Here is a 14658-nt window from a genome sequence, read left to right on the forward strand (position 1 = left end):
AGTTTTGATGGCCCTTGGGCCTTAGCTTGACTTCACTGTTGCGACCGCAGCCTGCTGTCCACTTACCATTTGTGCTCTTACATCTTTTTCCTCTTTTGTGTGTGTTAATAAATATATAATTTTAAAGTAGAGTTGAATCTAGCGTGAGCCACACTGCTGTTCGGTAGGGTTTGCAGGCCAAAGCTGATCTTCCAATACGACTTGCCTGAAGAGGCCGCAAACGCATCACTTGGTTCTTTCCTCCTAAACCATGTCAAGAAAGGTCAATAAATCTCCGCAGGGACCAGCTGATTATCTATACACTGCTTTAACCATTTCTGCCTATAAATGGCAGGGCAAGATGAAGTAGTTATGTGGGAGCTGCACAGAGGAGTGATGTTTACCAGACAGCAGCGTGGTCAGCCCAGTACCAGGGAGTGAGGACCCACTCTGGAGCATTCCTAGAAAAGGGCGTATGGAGGGCATGGGGTCTTGCAGCACAGCAGGTCTGTGCTTGCTGCTTGTAGCTCCTGATACAGGTTCTGACAGCCAGCAGCAGCTCCTGATGAGCCTGAGACCAAGTGCAGAGTCGCCCAGATTCCTTACCGGGCTGCTTTGAAGGTGTCATTGGGGTCTAAGGTTCCCACAGGAGCATCTGTTGTGCCCCATGGCTGCTTGACTGGACAGTGTAGAAATGCAGTTATTTAAGGCAAATAAGGTCACAGTTGGTTCCTTGTTATCTCTGACTGCATGCTTTGCTCTCAGCCTGAAACGCTGCCATGGGAAAGAAGAGGAAGGAGGCAAGACAGGAGGTCTTACGGCAGAGAGAGAAGTAGGAAGCAAGTGGACTGTTTTGTGTCCACATCAACAGCAGCAACAGGTTTCCTGGCACTTCAGTGGCAGCAGCGGTTCCCTCTCATACCAAGAGAAATGCCTTCTCCCATGTCACCTTACCCCAGCAGCCAGGAGGTATATCTGTATGGGTGGGTGAGCCGGCCCCAGTGTGCACGTCAGCCATGCCAAGGTCTTTGCTTCTGTTTCTTGCGGTGTTGGTGGAGTCCCAAGAGCAGTGGATCTGGGACCTAAAAGTCATTAGGATGAGAGATGATGTTTCCGTCTCTGCCCGAACCTTTGCTGCTGTAGTTGCCCCCATGAGACCACTTGTGCCTTGAACTTCTTGCAGCTCTGGAGAGGCAAAGAAAGGAGCAGAAATGTGTTCTGCAGCTGCCATTGAGAGCTGCAGGAGGCATTGCCTTTAGTCAGTTAGGGAATCCCTGAAATGGCCAGCTGCTGCTCGTAGACTAAAGCTGTTTTCCTGCCCTTGTCAAGGGGGGAGTATTTTTCCTGCCAGTAGGCCGTCATGGAGATGCCTCAGCTTTACATCCGAGCAGATTGCTAATGCATCAGGCAATGACAGGTAAAATGGTCTGTGTTCATGTGTCTCTGAGACTTTGGGGAATCGTGGAATCATTATCATAGATCTTTATGCTTCAAGGCATGCCAGCATCTGCAAGCTTTTTGTTAGTTTTAAATGCAATTTGTGTGGTTTTATTTTTATACAGTGCCTTGGGATGCTTACTGTAGAAGGCTCTTAAAATAGGTGTAACTTAATGTGCTGTTCAGACTTCTCATTAATCTGCTTGTCTTACTCTTACCCAGAAGTAAAATACAAAGCCTACAGAGTGAGGAGTTTGGAATAAAATGATAGAAAATGGGGCTCTGAAATAAAGACATTTAGCACTGAGGACTCAGGCTAGTGGTGGAGGAAACAGAACAGGATGTTCAGAAAGTCCAAGCCCTTTGGCATGAGTTAAGGAGCTTGGAAAATAAGCCAGGCTACAGTGAATTTGTGAAACAATGTTTGTCTTCCTAAACTGAATGCTGGAAAGCATCCATTTCACACTTTGCCTTTGCCAGCGCCCTGATATCTATTGTAGCACTCATCTTCTGGCCTCTTTATATTCAGAGAAATATTTCACTTTGTGTTTAGAAGTTATTTGTGCTTCCCGCTTTTTTGTGGTGCGAACGTGATCGTGTTGTGGCTATGGGACTAAAATGTGGAGGCTTCGTCTTTTGTCCTGCTGTATCACGCTGTTTCTGATGGGGGTATTTTAACTGCAGTGATGGGCAGAAAGACTCCGCTTCCACTTTGCTTCACCAAGGCTGTGTCTACAAATTGGTAAATTAATCAGGGCCAGGAATTGTATCTTATGATTTTCCATATTGTTTAATTTGCAGCACATTCCATGACATGGTTTTGGCCCATGCCAACTAGCACACTCCCAGATGACTCTGTGACATGATGGCATGGGAGAGGGACTGTTCTCAGCAGGCATTACTGAAAAGGTAACTGTGTTTTGCAGGGGAAAGGAGCATAGAGATGCGGACTTGAGCTGGCTGTGCCATTTTCCCCTGAGACTCTGGATCTTGGTGCATTTTATACACTAGACCAGTCTCTCTCGGGCTTAGCGTTTGAGGAGGATGCTGAAATACAAGCTTTTGCTTCCTAACTGCATCGCTAGCGCTGTTATCCGCAACAGTATCAAGCCACCTCCTCCTCCTCCTCCCCGTGGGCCATCTGCTCAGGCTTACAGCACCACTTCCCTAGTGCTAAAATCTTTTCTCTTTGAATAAGTCAGGTTAGGGGCACAACTCAAGTTTTAAGTCAAGCTAGCAACAGAACAAAACCAAACCCTGTGAGCTTGAGTGAGCTTTCTAGAGAGTGGTTTTCCATCGTGCAGCTCATTTGCAACCACAGGTGCAACAGTAGCTCACAAAGCTGGTGGTGTCACAGGCCCACAACAGCAAGTTAGAGAAATAATTACTGTTCTGGTATATTTACTTATCACACAGGGCCACACTAATTGCACATACAGATCATACATTTGCTTGCACATGTGGATTTTTTGACCCTCACACCTATAGTTCACTCTTCAGGCTTTGTTTGTAACACTTTACTTGAAAATAGGTAGTGTTTACTTGCCTCTGTGGGATTTCTAGTTTGTAAAGCCCTCTGCAGTTCTCTGTTGGAAGGGATCATTGAATTCCTGAGCACTGCTGATGCTTTGGCTGAATGTGTTCTTCCAAAAATTGTTTGTATAAGATACACCTATGTATGCAGTATTCTTTTTGATCCTTGGTTGCTCTCTTTCTGACTTTGTTTTCTGTTGTCTGCGTTTTTAGTTGCAAATGGAGACATTATTAAAAACATAGTCTTACTCACTCACCGTTGAAAGCATTTTTTCATTTAGTTAGTACATGGTGTACTAGTAGGATGTACATCACTAGTAGCTGTAGGCTGCACAGCCCTGGGTTTTTTTTGTGTTGAGAAGGATAGGATTGGCTGCACAGTGAACGTGTATTTAGCATCAAGATTTAAGGTCCTGAGCCAGTTCCATTGCTCTGGAGCAGCAATGGAAGAAACCACCGCTGAGTTGTTGGACTAACCCGTGTAGCTTTTCTTCATCATGATGCTCTGTGTACAGCACGGTTATTGTGAGGATTGGAAACAGTGAGCAAAAAGGATTTTGTTGTGTCAGTGCTAGGTGAAATGATGTTTTTACAAGCCAGTTTGGTGGGCAATTTTCTTTTGAGGCTAGTGAGGGCCATGATGGTAACAGTCACACAGAAATTGTTATGAAAAAGAAAAGGTTTAGGGAGGTGCAGAGCCTCATATATAAACTACGTTTACAGTTGTTGTCAGTCCATGCACTGATCTCAGTATTTATTAGCTGAAGAGACTGAAAAGTCAATCTGGAAGGGATTGTGCTGACTACAAGTTTCTGTAGCCTTTGGTGGTGCCAGCTGCAAATATAGGCAAATCTGGCTGCAGTGGGAGGGCATGATGGGGCAGCTCCAGCCCAACTGCTACTCCGGGGGCGTTTTGGAGGCTTTGGCTGGGAGCCGTGAAATGCATCTCCCTGGGGAGGACTCCATTGCAAACAGACCTTGCCCTTCCCTATCAGTGAATTCCTTTGGCAGCAGGCTGGCACCAGAACACCTAAAAATATTTATGATAAAGCTGCAATGATTTTTCCCCTCTTTGAGATGGGGATGGGGTTTGCATTGTGTTTGTTGATTCGTATCTCACGTATGACTCTTTCAAAAGGTCTCTTTATAGCAGCCACTAATTAGTGGTGGCACTGTACCTGGCTGAAGGCCAGGTAAAAACATGTTTCTCAATTTCTCACTTTTAGGTGGCCTAAACCAAACACTAACAGCTCCCCAGTGACTTAAGTGGCTGTTGGTTGGATCCAAGCCACTCCGTTGTAGGAAACTGCAGGAGGACTGCAGTAGTAGCTCCTATTTTTCCTTGGAGTTTAGCTTTCTTAAAGAGCAGAAGGAGAAGAGCTGAAAGGTCCCCTGCACCCCAACCCAAAAGAATACCTTTGAGACAGGATAAGTGTTCTACACGTATGAAGAGATTAGCATTATAAGTAACTTAAAATTAATAAAATAAGCCTTTATGAATGCTTCAGAGCACTTTCTCTTTTCCCACAGAATTATGGTCCTTGGCGCAGCTTGGTCAACTCATTGCGTAGGAAATGTCTTTGTGGGAAGGGGGTAATGCACAGGGAGAGGAGTCTGCTGAACAAAGCAAGCTTTCTGTTGCAAATTAAGAGTTTAAAAAAATTAAAATTACCTTATCTGTCATCCAGTTCTTAAATTGAGTTCATCTTTTGAAGTGAATAGTTAATCTTTCCTGTTCGTTTTATTTACTTGCTTTACATAGAAAGGGGAAAACATTGGGATCATAAATACAAAGTCTCCATACGAGCCAGTCTCTGCTTCAGGCAGAAATTGGACCACAGCAAATGTAGGTAGGCCAGTGTTAGTTCACATGAACTATAATGACACTTAAATTGTTGTTGAACTAAGTATGCAGGTCAATGGGTAGATCTCTCCGTCCCATACCGGAGCTCATACTGCTGTATGATTTACTACTTTTAGGACCTGCATTAGCAAGATTAAAGTCGGTGCTGCTTTGCCTACCTAGCTCCTTCCTTAATACAGGGGAAAAATACATGTGAAATCCTGAGCACACAGAAAACAATGAGAGATCCGCACTCATCTTGTTGCAGTGATTTTTGGGCTTTTCTATGCTTCCCTGTGGGACAAATTGCTGTGTTGCCTTAGTTTCATTAGTGTTGTTCAGGCATCAGTTATTCAGTCCCTACCCTTGCACAAGTGCCAAAAATCACAGATGTGGAAATCTTGGACACTGTGATTTTTCACAGTGTTCATGACAAAAAGGCAGCTGGCTTCAGAGATCAGAGGCATCTTTGAATATGAAAAAGCTCTTTAAGTGTAGGCTTTTTTTGTAAATGCAGTTGCTCATTCGGAAGACCATAGTCAAGTGCAGGTACCCTCAGCTGGAACCCTTGTCCCTCTGCTGCAGTGTGGGCTTGCTCCTGTTAAGAGTTGATGGGGTTGCTTGAACCACTGCAGTTCATTACCCAGGCTGTTCATGAGCTGCTGAATAAAACAATTTTATTTGTTTTCTGGAGTTTGCTCCCTTAAAAATATGGTAGCCATCAGTAGAAAAACAACTGAAATAAGGAGCGTCAGACTTGTTTTCTTTTTTAGGTACTATATGGTTTTATAAAAAAATAAAGGGTATGGATTATTTATTTTTATTCAAACAAATAATGTGCAACAGCTGGAAAGGTAGGGGAACAGCCATGAGCTGAAAATAAAATTTACAGCACAATTCCATGTATGTTGTCGGGGAATCATTCCCATGCAGCCCAGCAATGGCACAGATATTTCAGGGATTATGTTCAGATTAAATGTCAACGAGAGCTGAGCCTTGGCAGTATGCCAAGAAGGTCATATGAGGAAAGTCCCAAACTTTTACACTCAAATAAAAATGTGTTCTTCTTAATACCTGTAATATGCTGCAAATGTTAACACAGCTAATGACCTGGGTTAAGAATTCTCATCATAATTTGATTTTTTAAACTATTTTTTAAATTGAGATTTGGGACTTTTTGCTGGGTTTTGGTATTTAAGACTTTGTCAGCAATTTTATTTGGGGGTTATGCCTCTACTGTAGAATTTTTTCCTTAGTAGCACGATGTAAAGAAACATTAGTCTAAAACTTCTACAACTCTCTAGAATTTTCATTTTCAACCTACACATAAATGGAATGATAACCTGCTAATTCTTCCACAAGGATTGTTACTACACAGAAACTTCCCTGTTACTTGTAAGATGAAATCCAAGATGCTACAATTCCACAGCATTTATGAGAGAATACTTTATTATTGGGAGGGAAAGAAAAAATAGATACAAATACATAGTTGGGAATTGTTCTTTATTTTTTTAATCTGTGATTGGTCTGTGCCACTCCAAAATACCTGTGGAATTATGAAGGAATATGCTGACAGTCTTGTAGTGCATTGAGAATGTCTTCTTTTGGTTTAATTTGATCTCTGTTCACAGTAGATTGATTTTAACTAGAACAGGACATTCTTACTCTGAGGGATATCTACACATGGAGCTGTATGGCCTTAGCTATACTACTTGAAAGAAACGCTCTGTTAATCTACTTGCCATCTCTGAAGAAGATGAAACTACTTCAAAATGGATTTATTAAATCTCTTTAGTACTCTAAATGTGATCCTACTACTGGATGCAGTCAAGGGTATATGATGCTTTTTTTATGTATCATTTCATTTGGCCCCCAGCACAAAGCCCTGCAGTGGTGTGAGCACAGCCTCCTGATGCTCTTCATGGGCAGCGGGTTTTGCTGAGAGGATTTTCATGAGACTTTTTTTGGATGTGACCAACACACTGAATCAAACCACAGCTGTTGGATTTGGTTTGCCAGTGAGCTTCAATATGTGCTGCTTTGCTCCAAAATTGCCTCGTGTGAACGGGAGCAAAACTTGGAGTCGTTAACCAAAGCAGCTGATGTTTCTGTGGATTCAGGACTCCACCTTTCATTTTTAATTATATATACATCCTGTATTTGTAAACATGACTTTAGGTGTACTGTATACATGTAAATACATATTTATATACACATGTATGCATGTGTGTGTAAACATACGTGTGTATGTGCATGCTGAAGTTTATTTTCCCCTCTCTCCTCCTGTCTTTCCCCTCCTTGCCTGCTGCAGTGAGGCACGCAGGAGGGGAGAAAACTGTTTTAGCTGACCATGGCCAACACTGCCATGGGAGGATCTACAAACTGATCTGCAGTTTATTAAGTTGGGAGATAACAATTAGAACTGTCAGATTCTGGAGAGTGGCCCAGTGGTAATGGTGGGGTCAAAAATCAAAGTGAAAAGTACCACGAGCCATGGCTGGCTGCAGGAGCAGGGCAGGAGGCTGGGTGACCAGGGTCCTGAGCCAGAGGTGCTGCTGAGTTTTGCAGTTAAAACAGATTCAGTCGGTTTGTTATTTATGAAGGATACAGTATGCAACTCTCAGCATGTCAACACTTCTTTAAAGTGCAGATTTAAGAAATCACAGTTTGGAAGTCAGTCCTTTAGATAGTGTAAATGAATAAGGTAAATTAATAAATTATTTTAATAAAGTTAAACACCTCATGTCATACCACTTATTGTTCTGAATCATGAAATTGATAGGATTTTTTCCATTACTTTTACTAGACCTTTATTTAAACTACCGTCAGTGGAATTTTACCATCCTACAGCCTGAGACACAGAGTAATAAATCAACCCTTATTTCCTTATTTGTTTGAAGCTAATGTGACAACAAATAGTCTGTTAGCATACAGTATTTCTTTGTACTACAAAATATGCAAATATTTCAATGATTATACTTTTATCTCTATAATATTTTAAAAACATGCTACAACGTGTTTCTCCAATAAATTGAGTTACATAAAAGCAGCTTCACATCTACATAATGCTTCTACAAAACACTCCCTCTATTTCAAGTTAAAATGTGTGTTCAGCTTGGGAATATGTTCATAAAGAAACTTCATTTACCTTATTAAGAAAGACTTGTGTAGTCTCTTAAGTTTCAGATGTTTTTTTTTTTAAATAATCATTTTTATTACTTTCTGGACTCCTGCCTGCCCAGGCAGCCCGGGGCTGGCGAAGGTTTGGTAGTCAGGGTGCTGCTGAGTTCTGCAGTTAAATTGAGTTGGTTTCTTGTTTATGAAGGAAGCAGTTTGACTCCCTTGCACTTTTTTTTCCCCTTCTGTGAATATTTTCTGTAACTGGATGTTTGTTTCCTAGTATTAATCCTTAGTGGCTTGACAATGACACTTTTTCCCTCTAAAGCCCGTAGAACCATCAAACCTGGCGTTACCCTGGCAGGGTTGGCCCAGCGTTGCACCTGTGCAGCACTGTGTCGCCAGCATTTGTCGCCAGCAGGATTGTTTTCAGGGACTGCAAGGGCTTTTGGCTCGGCAGACACGGTGCAGCCTCACTCTGCCTGTGTCCCTGCATCCCAGTGCCTTGCTCAGAAAGGCGGGTGTTGCGGGGCCTGTGATGCTCATGAGGACCGCGAAGGCAGGTGCGCTGCTCGGTACCTGTGTGCTGGGGTGGGTGCAGGTGACCCGTGTGTGCTGGCCACCCAGCCTGGGTTCCTCGGGGCACGGGTCAGTGCTAGTTGAGTATTGAGTACTTTGGGCTGCATAAGGCTGCATCGGTTGTATCCTGAATTATCTGAAGTGTTTTATCCTACTATGAAAAGCAAAGTATGCTAGCGAGAAGTGGGTATGTCTCCTCCTTTCCCAAAGAAGGGAAAGATAAACACATAATGATAGAAGAACTAATTTCCTCTTAACTCTGCAGCTCTGGCTGTACTGTCTCAAGGGTTTCTCTTTATAAAACCATGTAGCATTACTAAGCATCTATTTGCTGGGTGAAATAGCCAGGTGTGCTTTGTGTATAAGTGACTGTAGCCTGAAACATTGCTTCAGACGCTTCATGAGTCAGATCATTCATGATTGTAATAATGAGATTATTCGTGGTAGGCTCCTCTCTGTGACAGTGGTCCTTTGTTTGAAGGCTGCGTTGCGTACGTGTTATACTTCCGATTTGCAGATTGATTCTCTGCTAGAAAACAGCGTTGCGGCAGGGAACTGAAAGTGAAGGTCAGTGCTGCTAAATTCAGGATGTTACTCAGTGCTGGAAATAATTGGGAAGGCTCATAACTGAGTTAAAAGCTTTAATCATGACTTTCATTGAGATGATACTGCTTCCTGCTGTTCCCAGGGTTGGTTTTTTATGTGTTTTTTAGTATGTTGTCTTTTGTTTTGGGGTTTTTTTCAACTCTATCTTCTGATTAGAACTGGGTAAATACTGCCAAGAGCATTTTGTTACTCATAACCGTGTAAGAGTTGTTCTCTCTTGATAGTGGTGGTCCTTTACATACACACAGTTTTGTTTAATGAAAGGAAGAAAACCCCAGCATTTCTTTAGTGTTTGGATTCAACTTTACCTGTAATCTTAATTTTTTTTTTATGCTTCCTTCCATAAAATAACTGCTATCAAGTCTCTATGTTACAAGGTGATTATCTCCCATGGCAAGGTGATTACGCTTTGTGGTGGAACCGTGACCAGAGTGTTTTAGGCTTAGGTGGTGTTTTCTACTAGCGTACGGCTAGGATTTGTCTCCTGTACAAATGGGTGGTCAGGCTGAAACCAAGGTGTGTTGTGCTCCAGACGTTTCCCCCGAGGGGAGCGTCCCTGTGTGATCTTCCTCTGCCTCGTGCGCAGAGCGGCTGGTGCGCTCATCCCTGGCGAGGTGGGCAGGGGGGCAGTTGGTACCGGAGTCTTCCTCCTCTCGTGGCATCCCACAAAGTTTGCAGGCAGGTCTGGTGGTTGCGTGGAGGGGAGGCAACCTCTGCCACTGCTGGAAAGGTGATGATGATGATGAGTCAGTGATGATGGCTGTATGCAGTATTCCTGCTTCCCTTTGGGAAAAGGGAGAAGCCATCCCAGCGCTGGGCGAGCACTTCAGAGGAAATCGCCAGAGCTGTTTGCTGCAGTAGAAGTCTAAAATAACCGTGTTTCCCATGGAGGGTGTCAGCAGCTTGTAACAAAAACACAGAGCAAGCTCGGTTCCTGAAAAGCGCATCTGAAACAAAAATAGTCTTTTTGTTTTTAATTCTTTGATGCCAGATTTTATCCTTGGAGCTCAGAGATTTCCTGATGTTTTCATGTGAAACTGCACAGCTTCGTGCAAGGTGAACACAGCTCAAAATAAATCCAGTGCAAACATTGCAGGGACTCTGCCCTGTGTTTGGGCATGTGATTTTTATTTTTTTTCCCCCAATTAATTACTTAATATATTTTACAAGAGAAGATTGTTAGCTTATCTATGTTAGGTATGAATTTTCAGCCCCAGTGTAAATTTAAATCCCAGGTCATTTTGTTGAAAGTTAGCATAATATTTACACACTCACTTTCAGTGATAAAAAAGCAGCAGTTAATTCCTTGACAGGAAGAATAAAGCATTTGACTGTTCTGTATTGTGTGGGGCATTCTGACAGATTTCTTATTAATTGTGTGGCATTCAAATTATACATCAGTAAAGTAATGTTACGTTATGTTATGTCTGCACTTCTACAAGCAATTTCATTATTTTAATAAAAATTGACAGTGATCTGAAAGCCACTTTTATATATATAGTAATAATTATACACGTATGATTTTGTATATTGTTATACAGATCTACATTTTCTGCATCCTATAGCAAGACATAGACTAATATTACTCTTGAGATACTTGCCAGGTAATTGAATATAAAAATTGAGGTTTTTACTGAAGGTTTTGGTGATCTGTGAAAGTATTCAGATTTTGGCCATTTCAGTTGCAGCTGGCAAAAATGCTTTCGCTGAAATGGAGATGAATTTTTTGAGACTTATTTATTTACAAATGAGATTAAATGGGAACATGACTTAATAATACTGTTTGCCCTAAACAGTTAAAGGGTCAGTGTTTACTGATTACCTTTTCCATACATCTAGATAAGGGCTGTTTAAATTGCAGGCTTTCACTGAGATTTGGACCGTGATTGTATTTGACCTTGCTATGACTACGTGAAGTTTCTCAGATGTTGTAGGAAATGTGGCACTTCTTGCTGGTCTTTCCAGTATATTGGAGAGTGGATTCACCATTCCTAGTTGTCAAGATTGTGCATGACTGTTGGACAGCCAAGAAGATGCAGATCAAGTCCCCTACAAATAGCTGAACAGACCTTAGTAAATTAATAGAGTAATGCAGATTAATATAGTGCTATCTTGTTACTTAGTGCAAAAGATTACTTTTGATGAAAGGCAACAAAATTTAAACTGTAGGATCCTGTTCTCGGTATACTACTTGATATGGCAGTTTTATTTACAACAAAAAAAATCCTGGTGTATTTCACAAAAAATAATTTCTATGAAAGCGTATCGAACCTTTGTTTTTGTGATCAGAACTTAGTTACCTAGTTTAATAGGTATTCACTTATTTTTTACTATGCTATGCTTGAGGAAGCCCTAAAGATCTTCTGTTGGTTGTAAGCATTATGAATGTCAGAAAATATATTGCGAGTCAGGGGTACTGGCTTCTGACATTACCCCCCATTTGTAAAAGTGCAAAATGAGCAATAATTATATTGTGACTATAATTATATGCATAAGCTGTAATTGTAGAGATGGGAAAAGATCTCCTTGGAGTTACTAAGTATCACATTTCAGTTGTCTTATTTCTTCTTATGTTTGGAGAAGTTCTCAGATTTGCCTTTGCAGTTTTATAGCAAATACCAGATTTGAAACTCTTTTCAGCAGGACCACTAGCAGCATTACTCCGTATTCACAACAGAGCAAAACTCTTGAAAAGAAATCCCTCCCATTTCCAGTTCCCATGAAACTCTTAAAAGGAACAGTCAAATGAAAATATTTTCGTAAAATTCCTTGACAATGCCATTCAAAAATGGCACTGTTAGCCTACTTGTTATCCTGCTTGTTAGCTGAAGCACTACCAGATAATGGTAATTCTTACGCTTGTGATTATTCATCGCTAAATTTATTAATAATGCTACTATTTTATTCTCTTATTGTAGATCTCCAAAGCAATCTATGTATTGCAAGGCAGGCTGCTCAGGTTTTCTCTTTTACCATCATAGTGTGCTTCATTTTTTTTTTTTTAATTATCGTATAGAAAAGGACATGGAATTTTAATACACAGCCTTACTAGGGAAGAGTAAGGAGTAGAATAAGTTAAACTAGCCTAAAAGCAAAAGGCAAAACGAAGTCTAAAATCTAAGTAAAGCTCTTAACTGAACTGAACTTTGAAATATCTATCTAGGTCAGTAACAATTTCCTCTGTGAGCACTGTAAAAAAAGAAAATCTGGAATTATTTGACTAAGGTTGAAGCATATCATTAGTAGAGATACGTCACTGCTATCTGTGGACCATTCAGCGGTCAACATGTGACAATCATCTTATTCTTTGTAGTGGTCAGTTTATTTGTATCAAAATTTGCTCCTTAAGATCTTCACAAATGCTGAGGCAAGAGGGATTTTTTTTTAATGTTGTGGAATTTAAAAAAAAAAAAAAAGGCACTACCAATAAGACTTTTTTAGTATACGTTTAGAAGAGCTTTCTTATACACATGTTTTTAGCAATACTTCAGCCAAAAGCATCTTTTCCACTTCGCTCATTTTTGTCAATGTACCACAATGACTACATCTCATGGGTGTCTTCACTTTCTTCCTACCTTCTCCTGGGTTTGGGGTTATTCCTCCCATACACAGAGGCATCAAAGTACTTGTCTACTGATGTGCTTGTTCTCAAGACCTCTGGAAATCAGTCTTGCCCTGAGTCTGAATTGGTCCATTGTTCTGCGTAGCACTAAATAAACAAAACATCTTCATGCTTAGTAGGAATGGAAAGGTATTTCCATGCTCATGAACTTCTACAGAGACATCCATTTGCTCAGTCTTCAATATAACATTGTTGACACAATTTCTGGATGCCTAGCATCATTGTTTGCCATTACCAGAAGAATTTGGAATACATGTGGTAAAGGCCATTACACTACACCATAATAAGGCTATATTTCCCTATATTCCTCTATCTGAATAATTCTGACTTTGAACAAATGATGTTACCATACTTCTGTACCATACTGGTGAAATATTTAAACAAAGCTACAAATGCGAAGAGGGGCTGTTCCAACTAGTTTGGCCAGGGGACAACACTATTATGTCTTCCGCATGTACACACCCTTCTCAATCACTGAAAATTTCATGAGCAATTTTTGGCTTGCTGTGAGAGCTTGGCTGTAGAGCTGGAGTAACTGACCTTCGAAGCTGAAGACGACCTTGAAATCTATTGGGTGGATTATCTTCTGTACACAATAGAGATGGCCTAAATCAAAACTTTACCTGTCAGAAGGTTTCAGAACAATGAGTAAAGCAAACTGAATGCAGTTTTGAACTATTAGTCTTGATTTATTTTGTTAAACTATTGCACTTGGAAAGATGCTGGCCCGTCCATTTACAACAGCACCAAAGTATGCATTGATCGAGGCAGATATCTTGGTAGGCAGAGTCACAGAAACCTTTGGGAAGCATCCTTTCATCTAGTGGTGTGGTGTGGGTGGAATGCCCCAGAGATTACTGTCATTAACTACTCCTACGAGACTCCTAACGGAGAAGGGTTTTCAACACCAAACCTGAATCATGAAGCATGCCTTTGATTGGTTACAGTCTCATGTTGGGGAACGTAACTAATGTCTTGGTTCAGCTGCCAACATGCTGATGTCCAGTGATATTTGAGATGTCACAGAGGATGTCCCACCTGGCCTCCAGCAGTGGCTCTAGAATGGTGTCTCCTGTGGGAGATACCCCCTAATGAATGTTGGGATGGTACCTGGAAACAGAGTAGAGTGTGGTAAGCCTGATATTATTTCCATTCATCTGAGAATTTGGGGTTTTTTCCATATTCATCCTTGTGCCTTTGACTTTTTCCTCCATTATAAATAAGACTTAAATGTTTATTTAAAAGGGGACCAGATGGACAGGAAAGATATCAACCACTTCTAACAAGAAATGCAGTGTTAGTCTTCGTCTTCATCTCATGTAATAATGGCCAAATGACCAAAACTTAGTATTTTTCCCTTAGTCTTTTTGATGTGGAGATTAGCAAATGGTAAAATGTCTGTTACTTTGGCTGGTGATCTCCTCATTGTAAAATTCAAGACTTCTTAGGGCAGTTCAGCAACGCTTGCAATGCATTTCCTCTTGGATGAGAGCCAGAGGATTCCAGTGTGGTCGTTCTGGCACAGTTGCTATGTTTTATAAAACAGGTGTCTACATGTGTGTAATAAATCTAGTTATGCTGATAAATCTGAACGGATGTCCTGGTTTTGACTGGGATATAGTTAGTTTTCTTCCTAGCAGCTGGTACAGTCCTGTGTTTTAGATTTAGCATGAGAATAATGTTGATAACACACTGATGTTTTAGTTGTTGCTGAGCAGTGCTTACACTAAGTCAAGGACTTTTCAGCTTCTCATACTGCCCTGCCAGCGAGGAGGCTGGAGGTGCACAAGAAGCTGGGAGGGGACACAGCCAGGACAGCTGACCCGAACTGGCCAGAGGCATATTCCATACCATATGGCATCATGCTGAACAAAAAAACTGGGGGGAGTTGGCCAGGGGTGCACGGCTGCTGCTTGGGAACTGGCTGGGCATCAGTTAGCGA

The 14658-nt window shown here is 41.3% G+C and overlaps 1 protein-coding gene across 17 annotated transcripts in view; it reads left to right on the forward strand.

Annotated features, from left to right (window-relative positions):
- The window catches only part of THRB (thyroid hormone receptor beta), a 174909-nt gene that overhangs the window by 61204 nt on the left and 99047 nt on the right, over positions 1 to 14658 (forward strand). The window contains exon 4 of one of the 17 annotated variants that reach the window (XM_087771277.1): positions 2218 to 2325. The exons of the other annotated variants lie outside the window; for them this stretch is intronic. The gene's annotated coding sequence lies outside the window, so the exon portion shown is untranslated. The remainder of the gene's footprint in view (positions 1 to 2217; positions 2326 to 14658) is intronic. 17 annotated transcript variants of the gene reach the window in all.

This window comes from Nipponia nippon, unplaced genomic scaffold (genome assembly GCF_047370975.1).
Source record: "Nipponia nippon isolate SJK-2023a ecotype South Korea unplaced genomic scaffold, ASM4737097v1 scaffold_1, whole genome shotgun sequence".
NCBI lineage: Eukaryota > Metazoa > Chordata > Aves > Pelecaniformes > Threskiornithidae > Nipponia > Nipponia nippon.